This window comes from Clupea harengus, chromosome 8 (genome assembly GCF_900700415.2).
Source record: "Clupea harengus chromosome 8, Ch_v2.0.2, whole genome shotgun sequence".
Lineage (NCBI taxonomy): Eukaryota > Metazoa > Chordata > Actinopteri > Clupeiformes > Clupeidae > Clupea > Clupea harengus.
The window spans coordinates 19,001,404-19,016,403 of record NC_045159.1 but is presented as its reverse complement, the minus strand read 5'-3'; the positions used below and the strand labels follow the sequence as shown (position 1 = coordinate 19,016,403).

General features: G+C 48.1%; 1 protein-coding gene across 1 annotated transcript in view; it reads right to left on the bottom strand.

Moving 5' to 3' along the window:
* Positions 1–11,275, bottom strand: part of LOC105900348 (delta-sarcoglycan) — a 98,379-nt gene extending 87,104 nt beyond the window's left edge. Inside the window, exon 1 of the mRNA XM_031572714.2 lies at positions 11,042–11,275. The gene's annotated coding sequence lies outside the window, so the exon portion shown is untranslated. The remainder of the gene's footprint in view (positions 1–11,041) is intronic.
* Between the last annotated feature and the right edge of the window lie 3,725 nt (positions 11,276–15,000).

The window sequence follows — 15,000 nt, the reverse complement described above, 5'->3', positions numbered from 1 at the left end:
TGTTACATTTCTCAGGCTTTGTTGCATTATATTCCCTTTCCAGAACTCAGTTCAGCCTCAAACCTGCCCACTTTCCAGGAGCGAACTGAGGACATTTGGCCTACGGCCCCCTGCTCAGACTCAGAGGGGGAAACAGGTCAAGTCCAAGGCTTTTCCCCAAAGTGGAAATGCCCCAATATGGGCCAGATCAGGGCCAGACCAGAGCCAGACCAGAGCCAGATTAGGGCCAGATCAGAGCCAGATCAGAGCCAGACCAGAGCCAGATCAGAGCCAGACCAGAGCCAGATCAGAGCCAGACCAGAGCCAGACAAGAGCCAGATCAGAGCCAGACCAGAGCCAGATCAGGCCCAGATATTGTACGGCCATGCATGTCTTCCAGTCCTCTATCCTCTACCCACCCCCCTCCCTGGCTCTGCTGGTGCCCCAGTGGTGTCCCTAAGTGATGATCCTAATTGCCTCTGTGTGCTGACGTGGTAGCAGAGCTGTGCACCCCCCAGCCCCGGCGATAATGGCCCCCTTAACAACTCCCCGCAGAAACTACAATTCTCTGTCTAGACGGCTTTGTGCAGCTGACTACTTCCAGTTGCGTACATGGCATTTGACAGCCACACACACTCTCCGTGCTCACTGAGACAAATGGCGGACGACAGCCTTCTGAAACTCAAAAAGACTCCCGGTCCCTTTCTCTCCTTGCCCGCTCTTTTCTTCCATCCCCGCGCGTTCATGGTCTGTCACCTTAATCGCACATCAAAAATGTGCTGCTCAGACTAGCCTGCCACGATTACGGGGCTTCTAAACCCAATTTCACATCCCTAGAGTGAGCGTCTCTCCAAAATGCCAGGAGGTGTTTCAGATGAGTTTGGGCCATAAGGCACAGCATAACAATGCCCTACCTCTTGACACCCATGTAGACTGTCATCTGATATTAAAGTCAGAGGTATCAGTCACCAAGCCACTGACACTGAAAGAGGACAGCCATCAATAAAGACTCCAAACCAAAAGAGCCAAATGTTCGTACACAAACAAGCAGACAAAAGCTGCAATTAAACGTTGATTAACCGAGCTTTGAAGAGTGCAGGTTTTCTTCTTTGCGTATTTCAATTACACCACCACACAGCCGTAAAGGCTATTTCCCCCTTTGAACCTGTCTCCTTCCTCTTTCAGGACATTTGTCATTGCCCCCGAGGGTTGCCGTGTCAACATCTGACACGCCGCGCAGCTAACACTGCATCCCACCGCCCTGATCTCATAGCGCGGCCCGTGGAACAGCACTCACTCCATCCCACCGCCCTGATCTCACAGCGCGGGCCGAGGAACAGCATTCACTCCATCCCACCGCCCCGATCTCACAGCGCGGCCCGAGCCTGTGTTAAAGGAAGAGCACAGCTCGTAGAACGAGGACGACCGGGCTGGACCGGACAGGGCCGAGACAAGTGGAAGTGGTGAAAAATGCAAGCTGTAGGTGTTCACTGGTCATGTGATTAATGCACAGAGAAGAGCTGCGGCGAGGGGGGGGGGGCGCACTCGAGATTAAATGCATGCAGGGGCGAGCAACCGAGTGAAATGGAAAATTAGAGACCAAATTAAACAATATGCTTCATTCCTCTCCTCTCCTCTCCTAACCAAGCATCTCTATTATTATTATTACATTCTGGAGCCCAAAACTAGAACACCTCTTTGTTTATTCACCATTGCACTTCTATTCACAGCACTAAGCAAGCACTTCATACAGCTATTTCCAAATAATTACACATGCTAATCCAATGAATCAAATAGTTCCCAACACAGCAGAGTACATGCTAAATCTATGAGCAATGCTGTGAGGGTGAGTTTTCTCCTTGCTGTCTGCAGGGGATGTGGGAGTTGTAATCTGAATGAATGAACAAAGGAAAGTATTTATGGCATATGTGGGATGAACATCTGGACCACAGCTGTGTAGTTGCACAAGCAGTGTGTGCCATGCAGAACTAGCCCCACCACAGCAGAGGGCAGATGCATGCCAAACCAGGCCCATACCTGGGCCAGACCAGGACCCTACCCAGGCCATAACTGGGCTAAATCCATCCAGTTTTTTATCACCATCTGTGATGGTTTTGATCTGTGCTATTTTCCCCACTGACAGATTGACAAGCACATTTGCAGAAACACTTAAGCTGCCCAGATGGGGTGCTGGCATGGCCCAGTTCTGGCCCGGCTACGGAGCTGATGTGGCGCCGGTCTGGCCCAGTTCTGCCTGGGTAGGCCCACGCTTGGCGCTGGTATGGATCAGGTGTGGTGCTCCGTTCTGAGACCTCCAGTGCTCTGCTCTAGCCCTCTCCTCCATTTCCACCCACAGGGAGATGATGCCCAAGCAGAAGCTCCCCTCCCTGACTGAAGGGCTTTTCTGTGCACTGCGTGAGGGCTTTCAGTGGGCTCTGGATGTAGCCCTTTGTCAGGGCAAAGTAAAAAAAAAAATCTTAGGGGGGGAACAAAGACCACTGAGGAAATAGAGCTGGAAATGAGGAAATTGGGCTTTACTTTATTTACTGCCCTCGGTATCTCTCTCTTTTCTCTTTGGCTGTTACCAACCTGTCTCTACACATGCCAATGTGTCCCTTTGCGCCTTATGAGTGGGTATATCATTGACAAAAAAGAAAATGTTCATGGCCATCTTGTCAGTGAATGTTGTGCAGTGATTTTGTGTGAGGCTGTTGTATTACAGAACAGAACAGAACAGAATAGAATAGAATAGAACTCCAAATAGAACAGAATAGAATAGAACTCCAAATAGAACAAAATAGAATAGAACACCAAATAGAACAGAATAAAATAGAACTTCAAATAAAGCAACCACATGGAAACCTCCCATGATAGTAATGTGCGAGTGACTGTTGTTCTGTGCCTGTTGTTCTGTGTCTGTTGTTCTTGCTGTTGCCGGGTGGAGTCAGACTCAGTTATTTCTGTGCAGTCTGCAATCATCACATCACATGCTCATCACATTAGTGGATGACTGAAGCACACAATCAATCTTGGGGGTAATGTTTGTCTCAGAAACCACAATAAGTGGCTTTATTACAGCTACAACCATCAGGGTCTGTGAGCTACCAAATCAGCATATTTACCAATAATTCATTTTTTCAGGGGGAACATTTTCATCACTTCTACAGGAATGCTCAACATCACTCACAACTATTTCCTTTACAGCGTAATGGATGATATCTCATTTTAAAGTCTTGTTCGGAAGGATATATTTATCACTTTGGGCAATGCTTATTTCAACTGTGTAATATTTTATCCCAAGTCATTCGCCTTCTCTACGTCTCACTCAAAGGTACCTCCCTTTACAGCATTTCATTTCTTTCATGTCTAATTACTTTGCCAGAAGTCCGTACATTTTGAGGTCTACTCCAAACACCAGAGGACTACACTTCAAGCATAAGAAGAGTAGATTCCCTTTATCATCTGTTATTATAGTGTCTTTATGAATGCGGTGAGGTTGGGCTTTGGTACAGCTTCTGTCCAGTGCAATGCTGTGTGTGTGTTTGTGTGTGTGTGTGTGTGTGTGTGTGTGTGTGTGTGTGTGTGTGTGTGTGTGTGTGTGTGTGTGTGTGTGTGTGTGTGTGTGTGTGTGTGTGTGTGTGTGTGTGTGTGTATGTGTGATGAGACTGACTCTGACTATTGGTTCTGATGAAAAGGTGGTCCAGTTTTAAGGGTCCATCATGCACAATCACCCAACCTTCTGCTGACCCTCAGAAGCACATGGTTGTAGACTTGGGGTTAGGTTAGGATCAGGGTAGCTGAGTTTAGACTGTGTGTGTGTGTGTGTGTGTGTGTGTGTGTGTGTGTGTGTGTGTGTGTGTGTGTGTGTGTGTGTGTGTGTGTGTGTGTGTAATAGGTTAGGATCAGAGTAGCTTAGTGTGATGGTCCATAAGGTCATACTGATGACGCTGGATACAGAGATTAACTGATTGTCCAACTACAACTCATTTGAGCTACAGATGTGATTCTCTCATTGGTTAAAGATGAAGGGAACGAGCACACCTTCATCACGCCACAGTTTAATACTCTAACACCAAACCTGTGCATAAACAAAGACCAAACACACAGGCCTGGCAACCCACCCATGCCTCTTCAACAACGACTGAATGAATTAAAACTGGCAACCCACCCATGCCTCTTCAACAACTACTGACTGAATTATAACTGGCAACCCACCCATGCCTCTCCAACAACTACTGACTGCATTAAAATGACGAAAAAGGCAGAAAGTCAAAATGCTCTTATAGAACTCCATTAGGTTCAAAAACATATACACACACACACACACACACACACACACACACAATCACCCTTTACTTTACAAATCTGCAGTGCTCACCTACAGACAGAAAGCCCTTGGCTCCTTGGCCAAACATTAACTGCTTCCATGGCCCAAAGCCAGCGGCCTCTCCTGCCCTGTCTCCCCTCCCCTCCCCTCCCCTACCCGGCTCCGCTCCCATCCACTCCCCACTGCCCAGCCTGAAGGTGAGAAAGTGCTTGTCTGCGACCCTGAAGTGCTTTTCCCTGTTAGGCCTCATGTCAATATGGCCCCCGCGCTGCACTCCATGGGTGGCGTGTGTACAGTCCACTTAAAGACTGAGCACTCAGACACAGCCAGCAGTCTGATTCCTCCTGACAGACTACACTGCGAGAGCCATTTATCACAGAAGCCATTTATCCCTCTATGGAAGGGAAAAAATAATGGTGAGCGATTTGCTTTTGTGTTTGACCGGCTTGTAAACTAAGAGGACATTAGCACTTTATCATCCTGATCTGTGTGATGAACAAAGAGACAAAAAGCTTAACATTATGCCACACACACACACACAAAAACACACACACACACACACACACACACACACACACACACACACACTCATACAGACACACACACTCCTACACACACACACATACTCACATGCACACACGTACACACACAAAAATGACACACAAACACACACATCTGGCTGAATAGCTGGGTGGCTGATACTCTTTGATGTTCTCCTCTCGGCAGGGTGGGCGGAGCGGAGCGGCGTGGAGCGGAGATGCAGATGCAGGAGCCCAGCCAGGGAGAGACTCCCATATACTCACATACACACACGAGGAGTACGTGATGCAGATGCAGGAGCCCAGCCAGGGAGAGACTCCCATATACTCACATACACACACGAGGAGTACGTGATGCAGATGCAGGAGCCCAGCCAGGGAGAGACTCCCATATACTCACATACACACACGAGGAGTACGTGATGCAGATGCAGGAGCCCAGCCAGGGCTTTTCTGAGGCCTGTGAAATCCCTGGGAGTCGGGGGAGATTGCAGAGGACATAATGCACCTGCCGGTGGCTTAGTCCTCCTGCCTTCGTCCTCCTCCACCTGTGAAGATGCCAGTCCCTCTGGCCCCGCAATATGGGGGGGGGGGGGGGGGGGGGGGGGGGGGGGGGGGGGATGCGCAGCGGGGAAGAGGAGGAGAGGGGAGGGGAGGGGGAGCTATTCCACTGAACTTACCCTCTTCCTCCCCGCTCTAACAGTCACTCCGCAAAATGTCACTTTCACTTTCTTCTGAGCGTTCCCTAACTCCTTCCCTCTCTATCTCCTTCTCTCCTTCTGTCTCTTTCCACTCCCTCCCTTCTTCTTTCTCTGTCTCTCCACTCTTTTCCTCCCTCTCTCTTAACTCTCCTTTCTCCCTCTCCCTCTTACTCTCTCTCTGTGTCTTGCACACACAGAATCTTGCAGGCCGGTATCTCCTGATCACAGAAAATAATATGTATTTTTCTAAAGGCAATATGCACTGACTTTGAAATTACCGAGCCAAAATGTGAATTTGATGGATACTGTGGGTATATAATAACGTCAAATGAAACAATTTCCTCTATGGATTTTGTCACCAGGCTCACCATTACCGAATTGTCACTTAAGCAGAGGCCAGGATTTCACAAACCCCTGCCAAGCTGTTTTGTAATGGTCATGTCCACAGATGCAGTGGGAGAAATCTTATTTGTGCAGAGGGGGTAACACAATAAACAGACGACACAAAACAATCTAAAAGCCTTTAGTACCCTGCAGTGACCCAAAAAAGGGAAGAAAGACTGCATCTCCCACATAAAATCATAGGGGGGTTTGTGTAGGAGTGTGCAAAGAAAAGCACCACCAACACACATCCATCTGCACTAGCAGTGGTGGAAACACTTAGGACAAATCAGTTAAATGTTGCTACAGGACCGCAAACCAGATGCTAGCACCAGGACCATAAACCAGATGCTAGCACCAGGACCAGAAACCAGATGCTAGCACCAGGACCACAAACCAGACATTAGCAACAGGACCGTAAACCAGATGCTAGAACCAGGACCACAAATCAGACATTAGCAACAGGACCAGAAACCAGACATTAGCAACAGGACCATAAACCAGACGCTAGCAACAAGACTACATACCAAATATTAGCAACAGGACCACGAACTAGGCGACTACTTACCAAACATTAAAAGTAAGCGTCTGGTATTTAGCAGACATTAGCTAAGGGTCCGGTATTTAGCCGACACTTTTATTCAAGGGGACTAACATAGGCATCCCACAGCGGCTGGGAATCAAACCCAGGTCGACCGTAACGCCAACCACTGTGCCACCAACACTCATTATTGAACACATTTCACCCACACCCAGATAGTAGCCACAGGACCACCTACCAGATATTAGCTGAGTCTAGATCAGACCCGACACAGACCTGGTGTGGATCTGGCTTGGATCTGGTGCAGAGTTGGTACGGATTTGGCAAGGATCTGGCTAATCTCCTCTAGATGAAGGCCACATCCATCCTCCTCCATCCTCACTGACTCACTGAGGCGTTCCCTTCCAACTGACCTGAGGTGACAAATACGAGCTTGCCTGTGACCCTCTGCTTCATCAGACTCCATGCCAATATGTCTGACATGTTGCTATGGCATCAGGCTCCGTGCCAGGTACAGACTACAGTCTGGCTGGTGCCAACTTCGATCTGAGATCTACTTAGCTGCCAGTTGACTTTGAACTCACCATTGCTAGCCTGCAGTTTATCCAGCAGCCATTTATCTGCCTGCATGTCGGCTAGTATTTTCAGCCAATCACTCCACATTTAGATTGACAAGGAAGTTTTAGAAAATACTCCCAGACACCCAAAGACTTGATTTGTTTGTTATCGGACTGGAATCTTCAGACTGGTGTGTGTATCTTTCTGAGTGTGTGTGTGTGTGTGTGTGTGTGTGTGTGTGTGATAGACTGCTGCTGGAAACACACACAGAACCAGCTGACTACTCCTACTGCTGAGTTCTGGTGATGTGACCCAAATCTGGGCCCGGTCCCTTCCTAATCTGGCTGCCATCTGACAAGCAGCCAAGCAGATTGTTCCAGTGTGCCCTTGTCTCTGTGGAGTCGGCTGTCTTGCATACCGTATCATTTTCAGCTGTGAGGCATGATCACGACACGCTTCAACCACATGGAAATCCTGTCAGACTCATCCAACCCCAGTAAGCGCTTATCTCTGGACGGGATCTGGTCTGTGGAGGAGCCAGTGCAGATCGGTGCCAGCGTAACATGGGGCATGTATTAGAGTAGAGGATTAAACAGCAGCCAGAGGACTTCATTACGTTCTGATTGGACAAGAGGCCTCTTTGGCCGTGGGGATATCCTGTACTAAACCCACTCCACTCCAGTTGCTTGCATGCATATACACACGTGTGTGTGTGTGTGTGTGTGTGTGTGTGTCTGTGTGTGTGTGTGTGTGTGTGTGTGTGTTGTCATGTAAACCGCTCTCCCCACCTGCATGCTTCCCTAATCAGTGTCTGTCCTGTCATGGAGAGGGAACTAATGAAGGCAATCACCTGGTGGGGTAAGAAGCTGAACTCACAAACACACACACACACACACACACACGCACACACACACACACACACACACACACACACCACGGCTCCTTATGTCTCCAGGTGGAAGAGTGAGAGAAAGGTGACACACACACACACACACACACACACACACACACACACACACACACACACACTCACACACTCACACTGCTCTTCAAGACTCATCAAAGCACTTGCAAGAGAGTGGAAGTGAGGCAGCTAAATAGGCCCGCATTAAAGAACAATGCCAGAACGCACATGCAAACACACACACACACACACACACACACACACACACACAAACACACACACACACACACACACACACACAGACACACACACACACACATTGCGCATGACACTGCACTGCAGTCTGGACTTGAATAGGCACTGATTTAAACATGACTGTCAGTCAGATTAACAGTGAAGTTGCATCCATATGACATGGTCCAATGAAAGAAGACTCGCAACTTGTTGAACAATCTGCACACCTGCGGTTCATCAGTGCCCATCATATATCATGTTAATCCATTTGTCATGTTTATGGTACGTGGCCATGTGTGTGGTCATAAGAATGTATATGTTGTCATGTATATAACGCTTAAAATAAACTACACTAAAAAAGGGAAAACTTCTATTCTATCATTTACTTTCACAGATACCATTGATGAATAAATAACATCTATGATGAGAATATGGAAATCAAAGAGAGAAGTCAGAATGGAACTCTGTTACACAAAACGTAGGAGAGAAAGTGGGAGGAAGGAATTCATGATAGTTCTAAAGCTCTCTGACCCAGGGCCTACTCAACTCATTATCACACACAAGCAAGCACATTATTTCTCTCCCCCCCCCCCTCTCTCTCTCCCTCTCCCTCTGTTTCCCTCTCTCTCCCTCTCTCCCCCCCTCTCTCTCTCTCTATCTTTATCTCCCTCTGTTTCCCTCTCTCCCTCTCTCTCTCTCCCCCTCTCTCTCTCTCTTTTCCCTCTCTCTCTCCCTCTCCCTCTGTTTCCCTCTCTCTCTCTCCCTCTCTCTCTCCCCCCCTCTCTCTCTCCCTCTCTCTCTATCTTTATCTCCCTCTCCCCCTGTTTCCCTCTCTCTCCCTCTCCCTCTCTCTCTCTTTCCATCCTGCAGTCTAAACATCTGAAGTCTAAACATTTGCACACAGTCATGGCTGATGCTAAACAGATGCAGGTTTTGTTTCTTTTGAAGTCAGTGAGCTCCGATTCACAAACCACTCCGCTGCTTCCTGAGCTGAAAAAAAGATCTGGTGCAACTAAATCTCTGAGCGCTTCTCTCTGGCTAGCATCGCCACAGTGGTGGATGTTCAAAACCCCGTCTTTTCCCTACGCATCGTAAAAATGCCAAGCGGCTATGATACTATAGATATATGGTCCACAGAGGAGTGGAACCTGTATGTTGTACCCTATGGATGGATGGAGGCTACCTGCTCTCAATAATAGAAGGATTTGTCTGATTCTGATTTAATAAAAAGCAGTTTTTTATGAGCTTTACATGTTCAGCCTATTTGTGTGACTCTGCCGTGCGTTTATTTTTACCGCGCCGAGCTCCTTGAACCCATAAGCATGGCATTTGTAGAACTCACACAAACACACACTAGTAATCATTTAAAAAGCCATCACTGTTTCATCACTGAACATAAGTAAGAAGAAACGGCAGCGCTTAAATGCCTTTGTTGATTTTGCAATAACTGTGTATGAAATACAATCAGCTCTTTAAACTAAGTGTTGGTCTCTGCAGGCATGCGCATGAGAACTGTAGAACTGCAGAACTCATGGTACTGCCAAATATCTCCACAGCCAGTGAAGCCTGGGTATTATATCTCATTGTTTGCAGAAATCTAATAAAGATTGTGCACAACCCCTAGCACGTGGGGGTGGAGGGGAGCGGGGGGGGGTCAAGTGGGAGCCCTATTTCCAGCTGCTGTTTGCTTCGCTCTGTCACCCCCCTATCAGCTGTTGCACTACACTCCGAGCCAAGTGTACTCCTCCACACACACACACACACACACGTACACACACACGCACACAGACACACGGACACACATACACACACACACACACACACACACACACACACACATTTACCTTCACACACACACACACACACACACACACATCCATACACACAAACATGACATGCAACCGTAACCGACAGACGCACAAGTACACACACACTAACACACTCACACATTGGCAGTGAGTCACAACGGTAAGACTTAAGGCCTTGCCAAGCAAACACACTTACCGACACACACAAACAAAGAAAGAGAGAGGGAGAGAAAAGAAAGGCCAGATGAGAGTGAAAAAAACGCAAGCAATAGCCCTATCCTGTGTGCTAGTGCCAAAGCATTGGTTACTTCACAAATCTTTCCACAGTAAGTGCCGAGCTACTTATTTATAGAAGCAGCCCCCCCCTCGGTCTTTGGGGGAGGGGGGCGGGGTAACATGTAATGGGAGCCATATGTGCACTGGGGCTGATATGGCAACAGGGGGAGAAGATGTCTCCACATTTCACACAGAGAGAAAGAATAGTTACGCTGCTCAACACCCTTAAAACCCCTCAAATCTCAGTGTGTGTGTGTGTGTGCGTGTGCTAAAACTTTGGAAGGAGGGACTTCAAGCAGCAGGCCGTCCAACTTTTTTTTCTCTCCTGGCAAAAAAATGATTTCTCCCTGTCGTCCGGAGATCACAAAGTAGTTAAAAAATAAACCGTTGCAGAGAGTGTGGAATGCAAAAAGGGATCGTGTGTGTGTGTGTGTGTGTGTGTGTGTGTGTGTGTGTGTGTGTGTGTGTGTGTGTGTGTGTGTGTGTGTGTGTGTGTGTGTGTGTGTGTGTACTGAGACTGAGAGTGAGAGGTACAGTGCATGAGAGAAATAAAAACATCTCCACAACTTCACAAAAGTGTCTCCTCCCCTCCACACAATGAAGATCTTCCACGTCTGAGACAGACAGAACCCAGACAGACAGACAGAACCCATACAGACAGACAGACAGACAGACAGACAGACCCAAACAGAATCGGAGTCCAGCCCTCTTGCGCAGACTCTAATCGCTAGCAAAAGTCACATGCCCTCTCCGTCCAAACAAAACAAACACCAGGAAGAAATCCCAAACTTACCGCTCCCTCTCTTTTTCTCCTCTCTCTGTCTCTCTGTCTCTGTCTCTGTCTCGCACTGCGTTCCTCCTGGAGCCTCTAGCAGGCTACTGTAAGTGAGAGAGCCGGGGTGTGTCACGCAGATAAAAGTAGACTCAACCTCTCCGTAGCAGTCACATGAGGCCTACTTTTGACAGACTGCAGCCTGTGCCTCTCCGTCTGTCTCCCTCTCCCTCTCTCTCTCTCTCTCACACACTCACACTTCCTCCCTCTCTCTCACACATACACACGCGCCCTGCCTCTCTCTCACACTTCCTCCCTCTCTCTCTCACACAAACACAAGCTCCCTCCCTTTCTCTCTCACACACACTCATACTCTCTCCATCTCTCTTTTCCATTCTCCCTCTCACACTCACTCTCTCTCACACACACACACACTTTTTCCCTCTCTCTTTTGCTTTCTCTCTCACACACTCCACTCCCTCTGTCTTGCTCTTTCTCTCTCAAACACACACGCACACTCTCTGTCTCCTTCTTCCTCTCTCAACTTCTTTCGCTCACTCTTTCTCTCCCTCACACTCATACACACACACACACACCTGCATAATCCTCTGCCCCTCTCCATTTTTCTCTCCTTCAGTTCTATTCTGTCTCTCTCTCCGTGACTTTCTCTCCCTCCCCCTTTCTCCCTCCCTCTGTCCCCCCCACCTCTCTCTTTCTCCTCCTCCCTCCCTCCCTCCCTCCCTCGTTCCCTCTTTCTTTCTCTCTTTACTCAGCTTTTCCAGTGACAGTTTTTTTTCCGCCTCAGCCTCTTGCTGTAGCCCAGAGGAATTTCCTGGATGATTCCCGGCGTTCCACTCTCTGTGGCAGATTCCGTTGGAGCAGAGCAAGCGGAGAGAGCGGAGAGAGCGGAGGGCTGACAAGCAGACGGACGGGATTCACGAGCATGTGGCGGAAGAGCCAAACCACGGTCTCTGGCCAGGTGTCATGTGGGGAGAGAGGTTAAAGGTTAAAGAGGCAGTCCTGCCTGTTTCAGTTTTCTTTTTCTTCCCTGTCAGTCCCCCCCCCCCCTCTCACTGTCTGTCTCTCTCTCTCTCTGTCTCTCGCGCTGTCTGTCTGTCTCTCTCTCTGTCTCTCTCACTGTCTGTCTGTCTCTCTCCTGGCATAAAGGAGTGCATGTTTGGGGTGTGTAGAACAGAGAATACAAATGTCTGTCTGTTTATGTGTGTGTGTGTGTGTGTGTGTGTGTGTGTGTGTGAGTAGAGTTCATTCTTTATTACTCTGAGCAGCCTGAGATTTTTTTCTCTGCCTACACACACACACACACACACTCTTTCCACCTCCAGTTTCAACCTGCCAGTGTGAATGAGTGAGGGTGGCTTTGACAATGCTTTCCCCACACAGCACTTTCTTTTCATCCACAGCACCACCAGGCTGTAGGAGATGGAGATAATAGCTATCATTGTTGCTCCACAGCTCAGAGCCACACTCTACACAGGTAGAGACACAGAAACATACGTATATAGAGACACTCTCTCACACACACACACACACACACACACACACACACACACACACACACACACACACACACACACACACACACATAAACACACACACACACACACACAGACACTCTCTCTTTATGTCTCTCTCTCGCACACACACACTTACAGACACACTCACTCTCTCTATCTCTCTACTTTTCTCTCGCTCTCTCAATCTCTCTCACACACACAAACACACACACAGACACACTCACTCTCTCTCTCTCTACTTATCTCTCACTCTCTCTCTCTCACACACACACACACACACACACACACACACAGTTCACTGCTTGGTATGGTCTGCTCCATTATCTCCAGTGTACACACATTGTTGCTCACTCTCAATGAGCGGCATGTTTGGTGCTGGTGTAACTCTAGCTTTGTCCCTCCGAATCAATCGCCCCTTATCTCTGTGATCAATAAGAGGCGCTCAGCCCTCGGAGAGCCTAATTCCTCACCAGTGTTTATGCTGCTGGTTAATGGCCGGCCAGGCTAGTTTCCATGTGTGAGGGCCAGGCAGCTGATAAGCCTGGTGCCCTACGCAGCTTGTGTCATTCTCCATTCCTGTTACCCCCCAGTGTCCATGCTGCTAGGTAATGACTGCGCTAGTTTGCCTGTGTGGAAGGCAGCGCAGGAAGCTAACAAGCTAACTGTCTAGTTTGTGTCATTCGCCCATGCTGTTGTATCAGCTCCTCATTCGTATGGGCTGGAAATAAACACAGATACTGCCTGCGCAACTCCACCAACCTCCACTATGTGTGTGTGTGAGTGTTTGTGTTTATGTGTGTGTGTGTGTCTGATGTGCATAGTACTGTGTGTGTGTGTGTGTGTGTGCGTGTGTCTGATGTGCATAGTCCTGTGTGTGTGTGTGTGTGTGTGTGTGTGTGTGTGTGTGTGTGTGTGTGTGCGTGTGTGCATGTGTGTGTGTCAGTATGTTTATGTGTGTGTGTTTGTGTGTGTGTCAGTATGTTTATGTGTGTGTGTGTTCCTGGGCTTGGGTTAATTGGTGCTGGTGGCTGCTGTTGCTGGGCCTCCGGTGAGTGGTCCAATTAGAGGCTGGGTTTTGTGGCAGGGCTTACAGACCGCCCCCCCACCACCGCCGCCCCCTCCCCACCGCTGTGTTCGTGCAGAGGGGAGCCTGACCATGGGTGAGCCCCCGTAAGCATACAGGCCTGGCCTCTGCATGATGCCGTGGGTACATGCAACAATAAATGCTAAGCTATGAGACTATATAGTGTTGGGTTATGTAAAAAATAATGTAATTCATAGGTGCCCCATTATACAGAAATATGGGGACACCTGCCAGTCAACCAGAAAAGAATATTTCTTGCTACCGGGGGATATGTAAAAAATAAACCTAATATAAATGAAATAAATGAGCCTGTAAGAATAAACAGAGCTTCATGCATGATGCAGTGGGTATATGCTGCAGTAAATGATACCCTGTAAGAGTTTGGGTCGAGTGATGCATGTTGCAGTGGCTATATACAACAATAAATTTACCATTGTGAGAGTGTATATGGTTGGTTAATGCATGTTACAGTGGCTAAAGGGCAAGAGTAATTGCTATCCTGTGAGAGTCTACAGAGCTGGGTGCCCAAATGCCCAAAGATTTGCATGCTATAAACGGAGCTGATCTGGCTCAGATCTGGCCCTGATCTGGCCTGATCTGGCTCTGATCTGGCTCTGATCTGACTCTGATATGGCCCTGATCTGACTCTGATCTGGCCCTGATCTGGCTCTGATTCTCGTGGAGTTCTTTGCCTTGTCCATTAATTTTGTATAACGGGACACTTCGGCGGAAGTTATTCCTTATATAGTATGCCATGAGGTATTCAGATTAATGTGTTATTCTAACACTAACATGTTTGGAGAGGTGTGTCCAGATGAGTAAGACACAAAAACAGAGTTCTCTCAAACTGTTTACAACTGCGCATGACTTCAGTGTCCATGACACATGGATACAACTTGAATGTGCATGGCTTGTGTGTAACTCTAAAACTAACGTTTTTAGAGTTGCGTGTCTGGATGAGTCAGACAAGAGACGACTTAAATGTCACACGCTATATTCCTATAATGCACTGAACAATTGCTGTTATTAAAACTAAACTTTTAAGATAAATAAATCCTTACCCACACCAACTATACCTGGGCTTTGTCTGGACAGGACCTTAGCCTGTATCTATCTCTGGCTCTTGTTCTGATCCGACCTTCGACCTCGGCCCTTACCCAGTCCTGATCCAGCGCGAACATGCTCCAGTGACGGCTGATATCAGGCCCTTCATATCAAAGCTCATCGTTTTAGAGCTGGCGGAGATTCTTCACGCTGAATAAGGGCGCATGGGAGCACCGTCCCAAATCAGCTTAGACATCACAAAGAGAGGACGCAACTAAGAAAGATAAATACAGCCCTGGTCTGAAACTCATTTTCGC